The sequence below is a fragment of the Schistocerca piceifrons genome, chromosome 8, assembly GCF_021461385.2.
Source record: "Schistocerca piceifrons isolate TAMUIC-IGC-003096 chromosome 8, iqSchPice1.1, whole genome shotgun sequence".
NCBI lineage: Eukaryota > Metazoa > Arthropoda > Insecta > Orthoptera > Acrididae > Schistocerca > Schistocerca piceifrons.
Window position 1 is genome coordinate 135,807,580 of NC_060145.1, and position 20,365 is coordinate 135,827,944.

Consider the following 20,365-nt stretch of genomic DNA (forward strand, 5'->3'; position numbering starts at 1 on the left):
CTTAAAAAAAGTTCTTTTTTCATAACAACGTTCATCATACATCAACAACCCACTACCTAACTAATTAGTGGGTCCTACAATTTACTACAATGCCACATGCAGCTAAATACAGTATACAGTAGTGTTTCATTAATTCTAATGGGCAAGCTAGCTACATTATTTACTCTGCTGGGAACTACCAGTTATATTACTGTTCTACTGCACTACACACTGCAGTGTCACAGGTGTGCCAGCACGAATATAAACCTACTTTTGAGGCTGTGCCCACCGAGCTAACCCCAGTGGGCATGCCCCTGCACTGGGCTGCCCCTAGAAACTGTACTATCGCTGCAGGATCCTAAATTATTAATTTCAAGAACTATATTTCTACTAAATTACATATATGACTAGCTATCTTAATGATCTAGCTCAATGTCCTTCATTGGTGTGAGACGCACCTCCCTCCTAGTCCGTGACGTAGCGGATTCCGACCGTAACGGCGGTCGACCAGTCCTGGTCCTGGGGGTATAGGGTAGGTGCGTAGTTACTTCTTTTGGCAAATATTTACTTTCATAGATTATCCCTCAGACATTCCCTTAATGTCTTGGTGGAAACCTAGTTAGCAAAACTTTTGAGGCTCTCAAAGGTATTCCGCTATCTTAATAGGTGATAAGTGTCGTGATTTGGTAGCTGTTGCCGCCAGGCATTTAGGCCAGGTGCGATTTGATGGAAGGTTTCTTAACAGACAGAACTTAGTATGTCGTCACAAGCGAAAGTAACATCCCGCGAAACACATGGGTCTGTAAAATAAGCGTTACTAGACACTATACACGAGTTATCGCACTTATTTACCTCCTCCGAAGTACAGCTTATCAAGTGTGTTGTACCTAGGGTAGCAGTTTAGCGGCTACTGTGGTACAAACGTTGTCGTGAATCATTACTCTCTCAATAACCACAAAATGTCTAGATTTTAAACAGATTTTTTTCCCTACGGTTCCCTACTGTACTTACGAAGTAGTAAAATTAAATTTGTCTTATAGAAAACGTTTATTACATAGAAAACACATATCGTAAGACAAATTCAGTATGTTTATTCCATTTTTCTGCTTTTGTGCAAGTTTTGCTCCCTAGCCGCGTGAACAGAGGCGATGTTGGACTTTTATGTTATGTCTCGGCAAGCTGTGAGCAGAGTAAAGAAGTTTACAAGTCGCAATGATAGGAGCGGAGCATCAGTTCCGGCATTTTTCTGGTAACGTGAGGAAATCTTCTGAAAACTTTACGCGGAACCGGGAGATTGGGACCATTTATAATTTTTTTCTGGTACAGTGTTGTACTCGATAAAATACGAAGTCCTTGCTCACGCTTGAGTGAGTGAATGTGTGTGTTCCTTTGTCATTGGCCTGAAGGTCGTTAATATTGCAACTCCATGAAAGAGGCATGAGGTGTACTGCATCCTTGGATAGTATTTCAACGTAACCGTACCAAGCAGGTAGAACTAACGCCGCATACGTTTTACATACTGTATAACAAAAAATTACGCAGCGAATTTGTCTTTCAAAAATATAAGTTATATATTATATTTGCAGTATGCTGTTTCCACGCAACGGCACAGTCAGGATTTATGACAAACATGTTACCCTTAGCGTTAAATGTCAGTTACTGACGCATCAACGATATAAGTCCTCAAGATGTACTCTGATATTGAAGACAAACGACCAAAATGGTCAGACTATGACATGAGTTACAGTATCGAAGGAAGTAGATTCGTAGCTTCGCATCTTGCTATATGCTAATATTTTTTTTCTTAACACATTCTGGGACTTTCTTATGAGTGTAATACAAGTAAAAAAATTGTTAAGGGTTTCGTGGCCACTTGTTGACAAACGAAAGACCTTTGCAAGTAGCAAGAGGAGAACCCCACAAGAAATGACCATCGAAAAGCTCTTGGACTTTGACGCGCCAGGTAAAAATAGTCTGAGACCGCGAGCTCGACTCCAGTCCGCCAACAACAGCGAAGGGTGATGCATTGACAATTCCAGTCACTCGTGCTGGTGAAAAGTCAGAAAAATCATCAAACAAACGTCTGCCGAAGAACCCGAGACACAAGCCAACAGGCAGTTTGTTAATACAAGGAAGTTCTTCAAATTGACTGTTATTTATATTCCCGTCTGATTAGAAAAGGAAGAATGAAACAAATATTTGGCTGTTTATTTGGTAATACGTGGATATTTCGGAGTGTGTGCTTTGGCAGGAAGACAGACAGCTTAAATCCCTGTGAGTGAAACGAGCAGCAGTGACATGTACACTACTGGCCATTAAAACTGCTACACCACGAAGATGACGTGCTACAAACGCGAAAATTAACCGACAGGAAGACGATGCTGTGATATGCAAATGATTAGGTTTTCGGAGCATTAACACAAGATTGGCGCCGGTGGGGACACCTACAACGTGCTGACATGAAGAAAGTTTCCAACCGATTTCCCATTCACAAACAGCAGTTGACCGGCGCTACCTGGTGAAACGTTGTTGTGATGCCTCGTGTAAGGAGGAAAAATGTTTACCATCACGTTTCCGACTTTGATAAAGGTCGGATTGTAGCCTATCGCCATTGCGGTTTATCGTCTTCCGACATTGCTGCTCGCGTTGGTCGAGATCCAATGACTGTTAGCAGAATATGGAATCGGTGGGTTCAGGAAGGTAATATGGAACGCCGTGCTGGAGCCCAACGGCCTCGTATCACTAGCAGTCGAGATGACAGGCATCTTATCCGCATGGCTGTGAAGGATCGTGCAGCCACGTCTCGATCCCTGAGTCAACAGATGGGGACGTTTGCAAGACAACAACTATCTGCACCAACAGTTCGACGACGTTTTTAGCAGCATGGACTATCAGCTTGGAGACCATGACTGCGGTTACCCTTGACGCTGCATCACAGTCAGGAGCGCCTGCGATGGTGTGCTCAAGGACGAACCTGGGTGCACGAATGGCAAAACCGTTTTTTCGGATGAATCCAGGTTCTGTTTACAGCATCATGATGGTCGCATCAGTGTTTGGCGACATCGCGGTGAACGCACATTGGAAGCGTGTATTCGTCATCGCCATTCTGGCGTATCACCCGGTGTTATGGTATGGGGTGCCACTGGTTACACGTCTTGGTCACCTCTTGTTCACATTGACGCAACTTTGAACAGTGGACGTTACATTTCAGATGTGTTACGACCCGTGGCTCTACCCTTCATTCGATCCCTGTGAAACCCTACATTTCAGCAGGATAATGTAGGACCGCACGTTGCAGGTCCTATACGGGCCTTTCTGGATACAGAAAATGTTCGATTGCTGCCCTGGGCAGCACATTCTCCAGATCTCTCACGAACTGAAAACGTCTGGCCAATGGTGGCCGAACAACTGGCTCGTCACAATACGCCAGTCACTAATCTTGATGAACTGTGGTATCGTGTTGAAACTGCATGGGCAGCTGTACCTGTACACGCCATCCAAGCTATGTTTGACTCAATGCCCAGGCGTATCAAGTCCGTTATTACGGCCAGAGGTGGTTCTTCTGGGTCCTGATTTCTCAGGATCTATGCACCCAAATTGCGTGATAATGTAATAACATGTCAGTTCTAGTATAATATATTTGTCCAATGAATAGCTGTTTATCATCTACGTTTCTTCCTGGCGTAGCAATTTTAATGGACAGTAGTGTGTTTTCTTCGCTGTCAGGAATATTTAGCTATTGGAGAGTAGGTAGGGAGAACAGTTTTTGCGCATGCGCGAAGTAAGCTGCTTCTTACGTCACTTCCGTCTGGAACAGATGCGTGTTATAGGTTTAACGTGTCAGCAGCGACCGCTGCCGCGCTCAGTGGATATGCAGCTTTATGACAACACCGGTAACATGACAGCAACGCATTGCCCTTTCAAACCATTATCGGTTCTGCGTGCAGCATCATGCTGGATGTATGCACATGTGCAGGCAATGAAAAGAACGAACGTTGCCAGAATACATTGCATATGTCCTGTAAATCTTGTGGTATGATTTGCGGTCCAGTTGCGTACCCAACACGATAACCTCTAACTCGCAAAACTGGCAATTTTGACAGCTGCCACTACATGTTTGACCTTTTAAGGCCAGTGGCTGTGTCTGGTAGTCGAGGTATGCAGGGCATTGTCTTTCAGCAAGATAACGCAGGACTGCATCTTGAGTGTGCTGTTCTGGCCTACATTGATGAGGAGAGTGTTCGGCTGCAGTCCTCGTCTGTTGGTTCTCCAGATCTCTCACCCAATGGAAACATCTGGTCGTAGGTTCCCGAGGGAGTGACACGTGACCAATTGCCAACCACTAATCTGGCGTGGAGTTGAAGCAACACCGAAGCCCTTGAGAAAGAAAGGCCACAACTCTCACGTCACAGCACGTGACATGACACGTGTCATGAACGCCAACAGCTGTTTCTGGTAGGCAGGCAGCGAGTCACTATTTCAGCAAGCATACTCTCGATAGATAAGACCTTTAATATGTATCTTACCACTGGCGTATTGATTTCCTGTGGGCCTTGTACCGAGCCGAGCGTTCGTGAGTATGACAGACAAGGAGACTAGAATGACGTCACAAGTTCGTTGTGGGGCCCGTATTTCTCGTGGTCTCCGAGCAGCATAGAATGACGCACTGTACCTGTATCTGTCATCCAAGCTTGCTTACAGTGGATGAGGAGCCTGGTGGGAGCCGTTGATGCTACCATAGGTTACAGCGCTATGCTGTAAATTTCGCTATGTAGGGAAACACGGGGCACAATGGGACAGCGGAGACCAGAGAATGCTGCAACCTATTGTAGTGACATGTAACTCTCTGAATGGAAGGGAATGTGCGACAGCCATTTCGACTTGGTTTGGTTGTCCTTCACGTTTCCAGATGTGTTTTTTTCGTTATGAATTTGGCAGGAAACGAGAGATAAACCGTTAAATGTTAAATTTACCCCCTTAAATGACATGTAATCTTAAAGTATTAGGTCTACAACTTTGCTTCCACCGTTTTACAATCGACGGCAGTAGTGGAAAGTAGTGATGTAAGTCGTTCGTCGCAAGTGTCATACAGTAAGCTTAGGCATTTGAGAACATAACGCCATCAAAATATCAGTCGATTTTTTATTGCATCATAAAGTTATTCTCGACTGAATACGTCAACTTATGAGCCCAGCTCTCGTCATGTGCGGGAGGTTTTAATTTTCTGCTTTGATGTGAAGAAATCTGCGGCTGAGGCTCATAAAAAGCTGGGTAAGACCTATGATGAGACGCCTGTTAGTGACAGAACTTCGCAGAAAATGGTTTCCATGCTTCAAGAATGGTGATTTTGACGTCGAAGACCGGCATGGTTGTGAAAGATAGAAAGCTTTCGACAGGAACAATTACAGGAGATCGTTATCGAAAGCAATTGATGTGTTTGAGCCGATCACTGCAAGACAAACGGCCACACTACAGCGATAGGCATGAAAAAATGATTTTGCAGCATGCCATTGAACGACCCCATGTCGCAAATCCAGTCTCGGTCCAGCACACAGTTTTAATCTGCCAGGACATTTCGTATCAGCGCACACTCCGCTGCAGAGTGAAAATCTCATTCTGGAAACATCCCCCAGGCTGTGGCTAAGCCATGTCTCCGCAATATCCTTTCTTTCAGGAGTGCTAGTTCTGCAAGGTCCGCAGGAGAGCCTCTGTAAAGTTTGGAAGGTAGGAGACGAGGTACTGGCAGAAGTAAAGCTGTGAGTACCGGGCGTGAGTCGTGCTTCGGTAGCTCAGTTGGTAGAGCACTTGCCCGCGAAAGGCAAAGTTCCCAAGTTCGAGTCTCGGTCGGGCACACAGTTTTAATCTGCCAGGAAGTTTCATATCAGCGCACACTCCGCTGCAGAGTGAAAATCTCATTCTGGAAACATCCCCCAGGCTGTGGCTAAGCCATGTCTCCGCAATATCCTTCCTTTCAGGAGTGCTAGTTCTGCAAGGTTCGCAGGAGAGCTTCTGTAAAGTTTGGAAGGTAGGAGACGAGGTACTGGCAGAAGTAAAGCTGTGAGTACCGGGCGTGAGTCGCGCTTCGGTAGCTCAGTTGGTAGAGCACTTGCCCGCGAAAGGCAAAGGTACCGAGTTCGAGTCTCGGTCGGGCACACAGTTTTAATCTGCCAGGAAGTTTCATATCAGCGCACACTCCGCTGCAGAGTGAAAATCTCATTCTGGAATCCAGCTTCTGTTTACAGCATCATGATGGTCGCATCCGTGTTTGGCGACATCGCGGTGAACGCACATTGGAAGCGTGTATTCGTCATCGCCATACTGGCGTATCACCCGGCGTGATAGTATGGGGTGCCATTGTTTACACGTCTCGGTCACCTCTTGCTCGCATTGACGGCACTTTGAACAGTGGACGCTACATTTCAGATGTGTTAAGACTCGTGGCTCTATCCTTCATTCAATCCCTGCGAAATCCTACATTTCAGCAGGATAATGCACGACCGCATGTAGCAGGACCTGTACGGGCCTTTCTGAATACAGAAAATGTTCGACTACTACCCTGGCCAGCATATTCTCCAGATCTCTCACCGATTGAAAACTTCTGGTCAATGGTGGCCGAGCAACTGGCTCGTCAGAATACGCCAGTCACTACTCTTGATGAACCGTGGTATCGTGTTGAAGCTCATGGGTAGCTGTACCTGTACATGCCATCCAAGCTCTGTTTGACTCGATGCCCAGGCGTATCAAGGCCGTTTTTACGGCCAGAGATTGTCGTTCTGGGTACTGATTTCTCAGGGTCTATGCACCCAAATTGCGTGAAAATGTAATCACATGTCAGTTTCAGTACAATATATTTGTTCAATAAATACCCGTTTATCATCCGCATTTCTTCTTGGTGTAGCAATTTTAATGGCGAGTAGTGTAGAAGAATGGAGAAGAAATTTGAAGATCTGTTAAATGACGATCAGTTTCGCTTCAGGAAACGGAAGGGCACCAGGGAAGCTAGTCTGACGTTGCGTTTGATAATGGAAGCAATATTTACGGAAAATCGAGACGTCTTCATAGAATTTGACGATCTAGAAAAAGCGTTCAGTAATGTACAACTGGGGGAAGATATTCGAAATCCTCATGAAAAAGGGTGCAAGCTATAGGGAAAGACGCGTAACACACAAATTATACACGAACAAAGAGGTAAAACTAAGAATCTAAGACTAAGAGCGGAGACCTGAGATTAGAATCGGTTTAGGACAGGGATTGAAGAAACAATGACGGACATGAAAGAAACGTTCAGGAGTGGGATTAGAATTCAGCGTAATAATAGGACGACGCTGATACCCATTCCAGTCACATTAATGTAACTACCGCCTATCTTCGACGTCAACGCGCAATAACCACTCACAGACGGTGGGTGGCAGTGCTAGCAATGGAGGGTATATAAAGCGTGTCGGGGGACGCGGAAAACACAGCAGTCGTTGTCTTAATGCGGAAACAGAGCGATTTATCTAATATCCAAAAGGATATGATAATTGGTTTTTGGGCCAAGGGTGGAAGCATTTCCAAAACGGCTAAATTTGTAAATTTTTTCGCGTATCACCGTGGTTAAAGTGTACCGTGCATGGCGAAACTGAGCTATGCAAAACCGGCGCTGGAGCAATTGTGGTGCACCGTGGACCATAGATGACAGGGGTAGCGATGGCTGCGGAGATGGAACAGATGTGCAACTGTTGAGCAACTGACCTCCCAGATGAACGAAGGGGAGTCTCCTCAATGACGGTTCAGCGAATTTTCTGCGTACGGCCCTCTGCAGCAGCCGCCTGGTTCATACATCCATGCTGACTGCTATTAATCGCAAAGAACGCAATCAGGAGTCCACTGAGTGCCGACAAGTGGCCTTTTCAGATGAATCACATTTTATGCTCCATCGGACACTTGTCAGTTGGCGTGTACGGCGTGCAACGCCTGTAAGCAAACACCCTGCAACACTCGTTGGAAGAATCCAGGCTGGAGGAGGGAGCGTTATGGCTTGCGGAATTTTTTCGTGGCAAGGATGTTGTCGCCATTCTGGAAGGCACAATAGATCAACACAGGTATGCATCTATCCCTGCTGACCATGTCCTCTCCTAAATACAGTTTGTTTCTCCTCGGTACGATAGTGTCTACCAGCAGTGCACTGCAACGTGTCACACAGCTCGCAGAGTGCGTGCGTGGTTCGAAGAACACCAGGGTGAGTTTGCCGTACTGCCCTGGCCACCGAACTCTCCGGATTTAAAGCCAGGAGACGGTCTGTGTGGCAACTTCGATCGGCTGTTCGTGCCGTGGATTATCAACCAAGAAACGTAGGGCAGCAGCTGGCCACGGCACTCGAGTCGGCATGACTTCACACTCCCGTCGGTACCTTCCAGAATGGAAATGGAAATGAGCGTTTGGCGTCATTGGCCGGGAGACCAATCCGGAGCAGGTCCGGCCGCCTTGGTGCAGATCTTATCACATTCGACGCCACGTTGGGCGACGTGCGCGCCGGATGTGGATGAAATGATGATGAAGACAGAACAACACCCAGTTTCTAAGCGGAGAAAATCCCCGGGAATCGAACCCAGCCCCGTAGGACGGCAATCCGTCACGCTGACCACTCAGCTATCGGGGCGGACGTTCCAGAATGTCACTGACTCTCCTCCTGTACATCCACGCTGTAAAATGTGGTTATTCAAGCTTCAGAAATGTCTCACATTCATGAGACTAGACCGTGTATTGTCTTACAGTCTGAAATAATTTAAACAATTTTAACCAAAACAACACGTTGAAAGTGAAATTCATGGGAGAACTGGCAGGAAATTTTGAAATAAAATCATGAGTAAGACAAGGAGATGCCTTGTTGCCCGTAATTTTTAACTAAATATTAGAGAAATTGGTTAGAGAGTGGAGGACGGCTATAAATACTAAGGATGTGCAACGAGGAAGAAAGCCAAACAACATCACTGTAGAACGTCTAGCAGATAGCGTAACACTTATTAACAGACTCACTAGAAAGTGCACAAGAACAAATCACAGAACAACAACGGCAAACAACAGAAGTATAGCTGCCATTATCATCTGAAATCACAGAGGTCATGACAAACATCAATAATGCAACTCAAAAGCTTTGACTAAATAACAACACACTATATAAAGTACACCGCCGGCCGGGGTGGCCGAGCGGTTCTAGGCGCTACAGTCTGGAATCGCGCGACCGCTACGGTCGCAGGTTCGAATCCTGCCTCGGGCATGGATGTGTGTCATGTCCTTAGGTTAGTTAGATATAAGTAGTTCTAAGTTCTAGGGGACTGATGACCTCAAAAGTTAAGTCTCATAGTGCTCAGAGCCATTTATAAAGTAGACTGTTTTAAATATTTAGGAGAATGCATATCAAACAACATAAAGGAAATACAGAAATAGAAACTGGAACATATAAAACTGAGAGGTCCATTCAGATGACAAGAAACATATAAATTAAAAATACTGTGTCGTGGAAGACGAAACTGAAACACTATGAAACAGTGGTAAGACCAGGAATACTCTACACAGTGAAAATTCTTAAACCGACTATGAAGAGAGAGCTCGACGAATTAGTAAAATTGAAAGTAGAATCCTAAGAAAAATACTAGAACCCAAAAGCAGCAGTGAATCAGAGTACAGATTATCATCTAATGCAGAACGAAATCCGATGGTTGAAAAGTTAACAGATGTAATGAGAGAAAGGAAATTAAAATTCGATGGGCACAAATACGCTATGAATAATGATAGAATAACCAAACAGAATTTTGTCTTACTTAACAATTACAAATTCAAAATTACATGGCTGGGAGTTAACAAGATGCAAGAACCGACTGCTCGGGTAGTGGGGTGCTGTGTAGAGGGGACTGGGTGGTTTTTTAGATTAGAGGGTCTCGGGAAAACGCAGAAAGGGCTTCAGTTTCAAACACAGGAACGAACACAGTAGTTGTAAATTGCCGTAGCTGTGATGGAGAAGAACCAGAGCTCCAAGTGCTAACAGAAAACATTGAATCTCAGATAATTGTAGCACGGAAAGCAGGCTAAAGCCGTAAATAAGTTCAGTCGAAATTTTTACAAAGGTCTTAACTGTGTTCAAAAAGGATAGATTAATTACGGTTGCTGGTGGAGTGTTAACTGCTGTCAGAAGTAGTTTACTTTGTAGTGAAATTGAGGAATATAGTTCCTGTGAGCTAGGATGGGTGGATATTATACTTCATAACAGAAATCAATCGATAATTAGTTCATTTTACCGGCTCTCCGATTCCGTTGATACAGTTGCTGAACAGTTCAAAGAAAGCTTGAGTGTCATTTCAAATAGGTACTCCATTCATACAATTATAGTTGGTGGTGACTTCTATCTACTCTAGAGATGCTGCCGAAGATATATATTTGAAGTTGGCGGTAGGCATAAAACGTCGCCCGAAATAGTACTAAATGCATTATGAGAAAATTTAGAACAACTAGTTCAGTAGCCCACTTGAAGTGTAAATGGTTGTGAAAACATATTTGACTTTTTAACAATAAATAATCCATACTAAACAGGGCCTATCATGGCACACACATGGATTACTGGTCAGAAAATTTTTGTAGTTGAACTGAGTGTGGTAACATCTAAACCCACCAAAAATAAACACAAAGTACATCTATTGAAAAAAAAGCAGATAAAATTTCGCTTGATATCCTCCTAAGAGAGTGTCTCCACACCTTCCAATCTGACTATTGAAGCGTAGACCATATAAGATTTAAATTCAAAGACATAGTGTCGACGGCAATGAGAGAAATATACCAAATAAATTAATAAGAAATGGAAACTGATCCCCCATAGTACACCAAACAGTTCAGAACACTTGCAGAAGCAACGACAAAAGCATGCCAAATTTAAAAGAACAGTAAATCCCCAAGATTGACGAAGTTTTACAAAAGCGCGAACTTCAATGCGAAATTCTTTTTAATAGTTATACAGCAAAACTCTGTCTCGAAATCTGGCAGAAAAACCAAAGAGATTCTCGTAGTATATAAAGTACACCAGTGGCAAGATGCAGTCAATACCTTCACAGCGCGATAGCAGTGGTGATGTTATTGGCGACAGTGCCGCTATATCAGTTTTCCGAAATTCCTTCACAAAACAAGACGAAGTAAATATTCCAGAATTCGTATCGAGAACAACTGCCGACGTGAGTAGCTTTGAAGTAGACATCCATGATATAGTGAAGCAGATTAAAACTCTTAAGAAGACAATGCCTCCGGTCCAGATTGTGTACCAGAAGTTGCACAAATCACACCAATACCCAACAAAGGAAACAGCAGAAATCCGCTGAATTACACACCCAAACCACTAATGTCGATTTTCAACAGGATTTTGGAACATTTACTGCGCTCGAGCACTATGAATCAGTTCGAAGAAAATGATTTATTGAGAAATAGCCAACACGGATCCAGAAAATATCGTTCTCGTGGAACACTACTAGCTCTTTATTCTCACGAAGTAATTCGTGCTATCCACAGGAGACTTCAAATTGATTCCATATTGTTAGTTTTGCCAGAAGGCGTTTGACACCGTTCCCCACAAGTGACTTCTAATTAAACTGCCTGCCTATGGAGTATTGCCGAAGTTGTGTGACTCGAATGTGATGACGGAAAGTCATAGGGTAATACAGAAATAATATCTGGTGTTCCACATGGAAGTGATATAGGTCCTCTGTTGTTCTTCATCTACATAAGCGGTTTAAGAGACAATCTGAGCAGCCCTCTTAGATTATTTGCAGATGATGGTGTCATTTATTGTCTTGTGAAGTCATCACTTGATCAAAACGAATTGCAAAATCATTTAGACAAGATATCTATCTGGTGTAAAAAGCAGCAGTTGACATTAAGTAATGAAAAGTGTGAATCCATCGATTTGAGTACAAAAAGGAATCCGCTAAATTTCGTTTACACGATAATCCACAGAAATTTGACTCAGCTAAATACTTATGGATTACAAATTACGAATGAAAAATGAAATGATGGTATGGCATTGTTGGCCGGGAGGTCCCATGCGGGAAAGTTCGGCCGCCGTATTGCAAGTCCTTTTTAGTAGACGCCACTTCGGCGACTTGCGAGTCAATGAAGATGAAATGATGATGAACACACAACACCCAGTCATCACGAGGCAGAGAAAAATCCCTGACTCCGCCGGGAATCGAACCCGGGACCCCGCGCGCGGGAAGCGAGAACGTTACCACAAGACCACGAGCTGCGGACACAATTACGGGTAGTTTAATTGGATCAATCACACAGATAATGTTGCGAAAAAATCAAACCAAAGACTGCAATTAATTGGTAGAACACTTAGAAAATGTAGCAGGTCTACTAAAGAGACTGCTTGCACTACGCTTATTCACGCTCTTCTGGAATATTGCTGTGCGGTGTGGGATCCACTTCAGATAGATTGACGGAGGACATCGAAAAAGTTCAGAGAATGGTAACTGGTTTCGTATCATCGCGAAATAGGGGAAAGAATGCCATGGATGTGATACACAAATTGGGGTGGCGTTTTTCGCTGCGGCAGGACCTTCTCATGAATTTTCGATCACCAACTTTCTCCTCAGAGTGTGACATTATTTTATTAGCATCCACCTACATAGAGGTCATCATAATAAAATAAGAGAAGTCAGAGCTCAAACGGAAAGATGTAAGTGTTCGTTTTCCCGTGCGCTGTTCGAGAGAGGAATGGTAGAGAAGTAGCTTAGAGGTATTTCGCTGAACCCTGCGCAGGCACTTAGTTGCGAATTGCAGAGTGATCATATAGATGTAGATGTAAATAGAAATAGGAAGAGATATCGAAACTGCGAGAGTCGATGTGAACACACTGAGAAACCGAACGCCTTTTTAAGAAAGAATAAACATGTTTCCAGGACAGGAAAAAATCAAAAAATAAAGAAAGTAGTCACAAAAAGAGAAGGAACAACATGGAAAGGATAATTTGAAGGAAGTATATGAGCATGAAGATACGTGTAAACCACTAATGAAATGTATGCCCTAAGCATTTGTTTGTGAGATATGGCGCATTTTGTTTCTAGTTTAACGAGTTAATATTTTAAAGAATTTCTACTACACTCGCTCGCCACCTGTAATATTGTTACCATACACTTCGTCCTTCTCCTGTTGACAACGTTGCCAAATTTGATAACTGTACCTGATTCAGTGTATATCGTACATATACTTTATTAAATACTTTTAGCTTCGAAAATGTGCGCTCAACTTTTTCAACGGCCACAGGTTCCTAAAGATATATCAACAGAGTTACGCATATGGTGGGGTACCACGTATTAGCTCTACGACAAGCAGTTCCCATGAAGTTGTTACCAATACCACAGCACTGTATGCGTCTGCAACTTACGCCATTATTTAAGACAAGGTATATATTTGCGAATAAATGATGTTAATCATGGGGTGAATAAAGTGTCATTACAAGTTTAGTCAGAGCTATGTAAGCCTTCTTTATTGTTGTTATTCGTCTTTCACAGTTGTTGATACTTTCATCCAGCAGTCTGTGGAATGATACCTTACGGCAGCAGTGTTCCTAAAAGTTCAGGTCAGCTCAGATGTCAAGTCTTTAGATACTACCTAGATATTGATTCTTTCTACTACTTTACGTGGAATAACAAAGATGTAGGATTAAGTTATGTTTTTAAGACCTATCGCTACATTTCGTTCGTTGCACACAAGAATTATATCAATGACTATCTCTTCAAGTGCATAAATGTTATCGTATATGTCATTGAATTTAATGTTTTATAGGGCTGCATTGGGAGAACTCGCGGAACAATTTTTTAAATCCTTCTACAGCAGCATTATAAGGCCAAAAGGTTTGTAGATGTTCCAGGATAAATAGCTGTTTCTTGATTAGCCCCTACAGTACTTTTAAGAACTATATTTAAGTTTTAAATTGATTCTTTTTCACACATCATTGGATACGACTATCAAGACCACAGCCTTGGCTACAGCCTTTGCACACATCATAGCCCATTCATTCTGTATATTCAGTTAACTAACGTTCGAGTCCTATTGCAGATTGGCCTTTGATCAGGGTGAAGGAGGTAAATGATTTTCGTCTCTTTGCCTCTGAAAGATTTTGCCCAACCGCCATGAACTATCTGAATATGGCGAAGAAGTTCGCTTTGCAGATGGATTTTACTAATCTCCACTTTTCTTTCCAGTTTTCTTTCTGTTTTTTCGTTCTGTTTTTCCTCGGGTGTCCCAAATGCCCCAGCCTAGTTACACCCTGCTATCGTAGCTGGAGGATTTCCACAATTACGTAGTGATTATTTTCCTCACGTCCTCTAAGAGTAAACAACGTGCCGCAGTTCTCAACAATACAGGGGTCCCTCTGGCTGCTCACGCCGTTGCTTAGCATTGGTTCCAGATGAGACAGCTGGTGAGCAGCCTGGATGTATCCACCCTCAGTCAGCGAGATCTTAAGAAAACGGTGAAATGCAGTAAGAGCGCGGAGCGACGACAGCTGTCCAAAGGTAAGACCCAACATATATATGAGTTTTGCCATTCCGTGGCACCCGAAACACAGGCCTCAAATCGAATGAAGTTTTCTACAGACGCACAACATAAAGTCTCAGAGATGTATATGTATAATGAATATGAAGGTATTCCACATGACAGTTACATTCAGTGTAATCTGATTTTGTAACTGAGCCGTCTATACTAAAACTTATATCACGGCTTGTCTGAAGGAGTGTTCGCCTCTTTCTTTTGGTAGCTGTGCCTGCCTGTAACTTTTTTACCTAGATTATTTTGTGTACAATTCCAAACCTACAACAGGTGTCACAGAATGTAGTAAGACACTGAAATCCAGCAATTATAGGACCTCGTACTACGTGAATAACACCACAACCCAGTGTATTATCAGTAGCAAAGACAAGACCTAATTACTAGCCAACATCTGGGCGCACAAAATTGACTATGATCAGCTTTAAATAGTTCTGTCAAGCGGAGACATAGCAACTAGGCTCGCTGAACATGAACCCAGCTAGAGGGTGTAGCATTAAGATTCCACATCCGCTGATCAGGTATTGCTTGAAGGCCACAGAGCCATGTCCTACACTTAGCAAACAAAGGCCAAAAAGTCAGCATGTTGGAAGCTCTGTAAATCAACAAACATGTAGCCGACAGTTCTGATTTAATCTTAAATGCCCAAGCGCGTATTAATCCTTCCCCTCTTCTAACCTTACACGATCCTCTCAATTTGCCATTACTCCTCCACTGTCTGTTCCTTCCTATTGCTCCATTTTCCTGTATTTATCGATTTTTTATCGTGATTGGCCATGTACTACACACATTCTGTTGAAACAGTTGTTAAATTCCTTCTTTTTCTTGGTTTCTCTATCTCTTTCCATCAGTAACACCTCTTGAAGTATTATTACCATGTAGTAATTTTATAAAATTTATTTATTTAATTTAAACTGTTATATAGACACTGTGATATTTTCTTAGTTAACTTAATGTTTACCCTGTATGCTTCTTTATATTTATTTATTCTTTAGTTTTTTATCGTTTAATTTGAACTAGCACACTACTGTCAAAGATGACATTTACTGGACGTTTGTGTTTCAGTCTAGGTTAGTAACATAATTTCCAACTTTGTATACAAACATTGTAACTTCTTTGGCGACGATAGTCAGTTAAAGTTTAATGATAGACTTGTAAACCGAAAACCGGCAAAGTTGAATAAATGTATATTGTGGAACATAAAACAATAGTACTTTTTATTTATTACCGCACAGACGTTGGAAGAGAGCCGATAATATTGTCAGACTTTATTCGAGAATTTTTGCTAAATCCTAGGAGGCAGGATTTCTGCATGATGAAGTTATAGAAAAAGTAGATATGTTTGTTTACTTGTGAGAACTGAGAACAACAATCGGATGGGCGGTTAAAGAATTAAACATTAGGCTAAAAATAGCTTGGTGTTAATTCGGGAAACTGAATGCTATATTCAGAAGTAAATTCCCATTGTGCCTTAAAAGGAGAGTCTATTAACGAGTGTATGCTGACAGTACTGTGTAGAGCTCGTGGTCTCACGGCTGGCGGGCACGGTAGCTCAACGTGTTCTGTCTGAGGGCTGCTTGCCCTCTGTAATAAAACAACTGAGTGAAACATTCAACTATGAACTTAAAGGGTTGTCATGCGACGTTCGCCCAGGCCAAATGACGAGGTTAATGTCGCTCCGTCTAGAAGGAGGGGTCTCACGTTCGATTCCCGACTGGGAAGGAGATTTTCTTCTGTCGGAGACTGGGTGTTTCGGTGTCCTAATAATTTCATCTCATCTTCATCGACACGCAGACCCCAGAGTGGCGTCAACAGAAAGAGTTGCAACGGGCGGCCGAACAACCCCAGACGGGGTCTGCCAGCAATTAATACCATACCAACTTATCTGTGTGAAATATGTTGTTGTTGTTGTGGTCTTCAGTTCTGAGACTGGTCTGATGCAGCTCTCCAAAAAATGGTTCAAATGGCTCTGAGCACTATGGGACTTAACTACTGAGGTCATCAGTCCCCTAGAACTTAGAACTACTTAAACCTATCTAACCTAAGGACAACACACACATCCATGCCCGAGGCAGGATTCGAACCTGCGACCGTAGCGGTCGCACGGTTCCAGACTGTAGCGCCTAGAACCGCTCGGCCACCATGGCTGGCTGAAGCTCTCCATGCTACTCTATCCTGTGCAAGCTGCTTCATCTCCCAGGACGCACTGCAGCCTACATCCTTCTGATTCTGTTTAGTGTATTCATCTCTTGGTCTCCCTCTACGATTTTTACCCTCCACGCTGGCCTCCAATACTAAATTGGTGATCCTTTGATGCCTCGGAACATGTCATACCAACCGATCACTTCTTCTAGTCAAGTTGTGCCACAAACTCCTCTTCTCTCCAATTCCATTCAATACCTCCTCATTAGTTATGTGATCTACCCATCTAATCTTCAGCATTCTTCTGTAGCACCACATTTCGAAAGCTTCTATTCTCTTCTTGTCCAAACTATTTATCGTCCACGTTTCACTTCCATACATGGCCACACTCCATACAAATAATTTCAGAAACGACTTCCTGGCACTTAAATCTATACTCGATGTTAACAAATTTCTCTTCTTCAGAAACGCTTTCCTTGCCGTTGTCAGTCTACATTTTATATCCTCTCTACTTCTACCATCATCAGTTATTTTGCTCCCCAAATAGCAAAACTCCTTTACTACTTTAAGTGTCTCATTTCCTAATCTAATTCCCTCAGCATCACCCGACGTAATTCGACTACATTACATTATCCTCGTTTTGCTTTTGTTGATGTTCATCTTATATCCTCCTTTAAGACACTGCCCATTCCGTTCAACTGCTCTTGCAAGTCCTTTGCTGTCTCTGACAGAATTACAATGTCATCGGCGAACCTCAAAGTTTTTATTTCTTCTCCATGGATTTTAATACCTACTCTGAATTTTTTTTTGTTTTCTTTACTGCTTGCTCAATATACAGATTGAATAACATCGGGAAGAGGCTACAACCCTGTCTCACTCTCTTCCAAACCACTGCTTCCCTTTCATGTCCCTAGACTCTTATAACTGCTCCCTGCCGCCGTTGGATAAGCAGCTGCAGCAGCAAGTCGTATACTCCTAGCTCACTCATTTGTTACATAGTTTAATTCTTAATTTCTTTGCGTGTTTTTGGTACTTGCATTGTTTAATTCATAAATTTCAGGCGTATTATAGTATTTGAGAGTTGTAGCATCGCGTTTTAGTACCTGAATAGTGTAAATTCGCGTAGTCGTTTGTCTTCTGTTTTTGTTTTGAACGGCCAGTGTCGGTTGGTCACAGTCAGTGTGCTCCCTGCCGCCGTTGGATAAGCAGCTGCAGCAGCAAGTCGTATACTCCTAACTCACTCATTTGTTACATAGTTTAATTCTTAATTTCTTTGCGTGTTTTTGGTACTTGCATTGTTTAATTCATAAATTTCGGGCGTATTATAGTATTTGAGAGTGTAGCATCGCGTTTTAGTACCTGAATAGTGTAAATTCGCGTAGTCTCCTTCCACCGCCGAGCAGTGTCAGCAGTGCGCAAGTAGCAGCATTACTGCATTTACTAGGCAATCTTTTATTTTAATAACCATTTAAATTTTGTCGATTTGTTTGCGCTCTCTGTAGATTAGTTCAGACGTTCTTTGCAAAACAGTTTTTAGCATGGATAGGGACTGCAACTGCTGTGTTCGGATGCAGGCTGAGTTGGCATCCCTTCGCTCCCAGCTTCAGGCAGTGTTGGCTTCGGTCACACAGCTTGAGGCTGTTGCCAATGGGCATCACTGTGGGGGTCCGGATGGGGGTTTGACGGGGACGGCCAGCTCGTCCCACGCATCCCCTGATCGGACTACGACTGTGGTGGCCCGGGATACTGCCCGCATTGAGGCTGATCCCTCACCTGTGGTAGAGTGGGAGGTCGTCTCAAGGTGTGGCAGGGGGCGAAAGACATTCTGGAGGGCTGAACGGAAAGCCTCTCCAGTTTGTCTGACGAACCGGTTTCAGGCTCTGTCTCAGGCTGATACTGATCTTCGGCCTGACATGGCTGCTTGTCCTGTTCCAGAGGTTGCCCCTCAGTCTGCAAGATCCGGGCAGTTGCAGAGGGTGGGCTTACTGGTAGTTGGGAGCTCCAACGTCAGGCGCGTAATGGGGCCCCTTAGGGAAATGGCAGCAAGAGAGGGGAAGAAAACCAATGTGCACTCCGTGTGCATACCGGGGGGAGTCATTCCAGATGTGGAAAGGGTCCTTCCGGATGCCATGAAGGTTACTGGGTGCACCCATCTGCAGGTGGTTGCTCATGTCGGCACCAATGACGTGTGTCGCTATGGATCGGAGGAAATCCTCTCTGGCTTCCGGCGGCTATCTGATTTGGTGAAGACTGCCAGTCTCGCTAGCGGGATGAAAGCAGAGCTCACCATCTGCAGCATCGTTGACAGGACTGACTGCGGACCTTTGGTACACAGCCGAGTGGAGGGTCTGAATCAGAGGCTGAGACGGTTCTGCGACCGTGTGGGCTGCAGATTCCTCGACTTGCGCCATAGGGTGGTGGGGTTTCGGGTTCCACTGGATAGGTCAGGAGTCCACTACACGCAACAAGCGGCTACACGGGTAGCAGGGGTTGTGTGGCGTGGCTGGGCGGTTTTTTAGGTTAGATGGCCTTGGGCAAGTACAGAAAGGGCAACAGCCTCAACGGGTGCGGGGCAAAGTCAGGACATGCGGGGACCAAGCAAAAATCGGTATTGTAATTGTCAACTGTCGAAGCTGCGTTGGTAAAGTACCAGAACTTCAAGCGCTGATAGAAAGCACCGAAGCTGAAATCGTTATAGGTACAGAAAGCTGGCTTAAGCCAGAGATAAATTCTGCCGAAATTTTTACAAAGGTACAGACGGTGTTTAGAAAGGATAGATTGCATGCAACCGGTGGTGGAGTGTTCGTCGCTGTTAGTAGTAGTTTATCCTGTAGTGAAGTAGAAGTGGATAGTTCCTGTGAATTATTATGGGTGGAGGTTACACTCAACAACCGAACTAGGTTAATAATTGGCTCCTTTTACCGACCTCCCGACTCAGCAGCATTAGTGGCTGAACAACTGAGACAAAATTTGGAATACATTTCACATAAATTTTCTCAGCATGTTATAGTCTTAGGTGGAGATTTCAATTTACCAGATATAGACTGGGACACTCAGATGTTTAGGACGGGTGGTAGGGACAGAGCATCGAGTGACATTATACTGAGTGCACTATCCGAAAATTACCTCGAGCAATTAAACAGAGAACCGACTCGTGGAGATAACATCTTGGACCTACTGATAACAAACAGACCCGAACTTTTCGACTCTGTATGTACAGAACAGGGAATCAGTGATCATAAGGCCGTTGCAGCATCCCTGAATATGGAAGTTAATAGGAATATAAAAAAGGGAGGAAGGTTTATCTGTTTAGCAAGAGTAATAGAAGGCATATTTCAGACTACCTAACAGATCAAAACGAAAATTTCTGTTCCGACACTGACAGTGTTGAGTGTTTATGGAAAAAGTTCAAGGCAATCGTAAAATGCGTTTTAGACAGGTACGTGCCGAGTAAAACTGTGAGGGACGCGAAAAACCCACCGTGGTACAACAACAAAGTTAGGAAACTACTGCGAAAGCAAAGAGAGCTCCACTCCAAGTTTAAACGCAGCCAAAACCTCTCAGACAAACAGAAGCTAAACGATGTCAAAGTTAGCGTAAGGAGGGCTATGCGTGAAGCGTTCAGTGAATTCGAAAGTAAAATTCTATGCACCGACTTGACAGAAAATCCTAG

The 20,365-nt window shown here is 43.6% G+C and overlaps 1 protein-coding gene across 1 annotated transcript in view; it reads right to left on the reverse strand.

Annotated features, from left to right (window-relative positions):
- LOC124712131 (probable G-protein coupled receptor Mth-like 3) overlaps positions 1-20,365 on the reverse strand; it is a 262,497-nt gene that overhangs the window by 225,988 nt on the left and 16,144 nt on the right. The window lies entirely within an intron of this gene.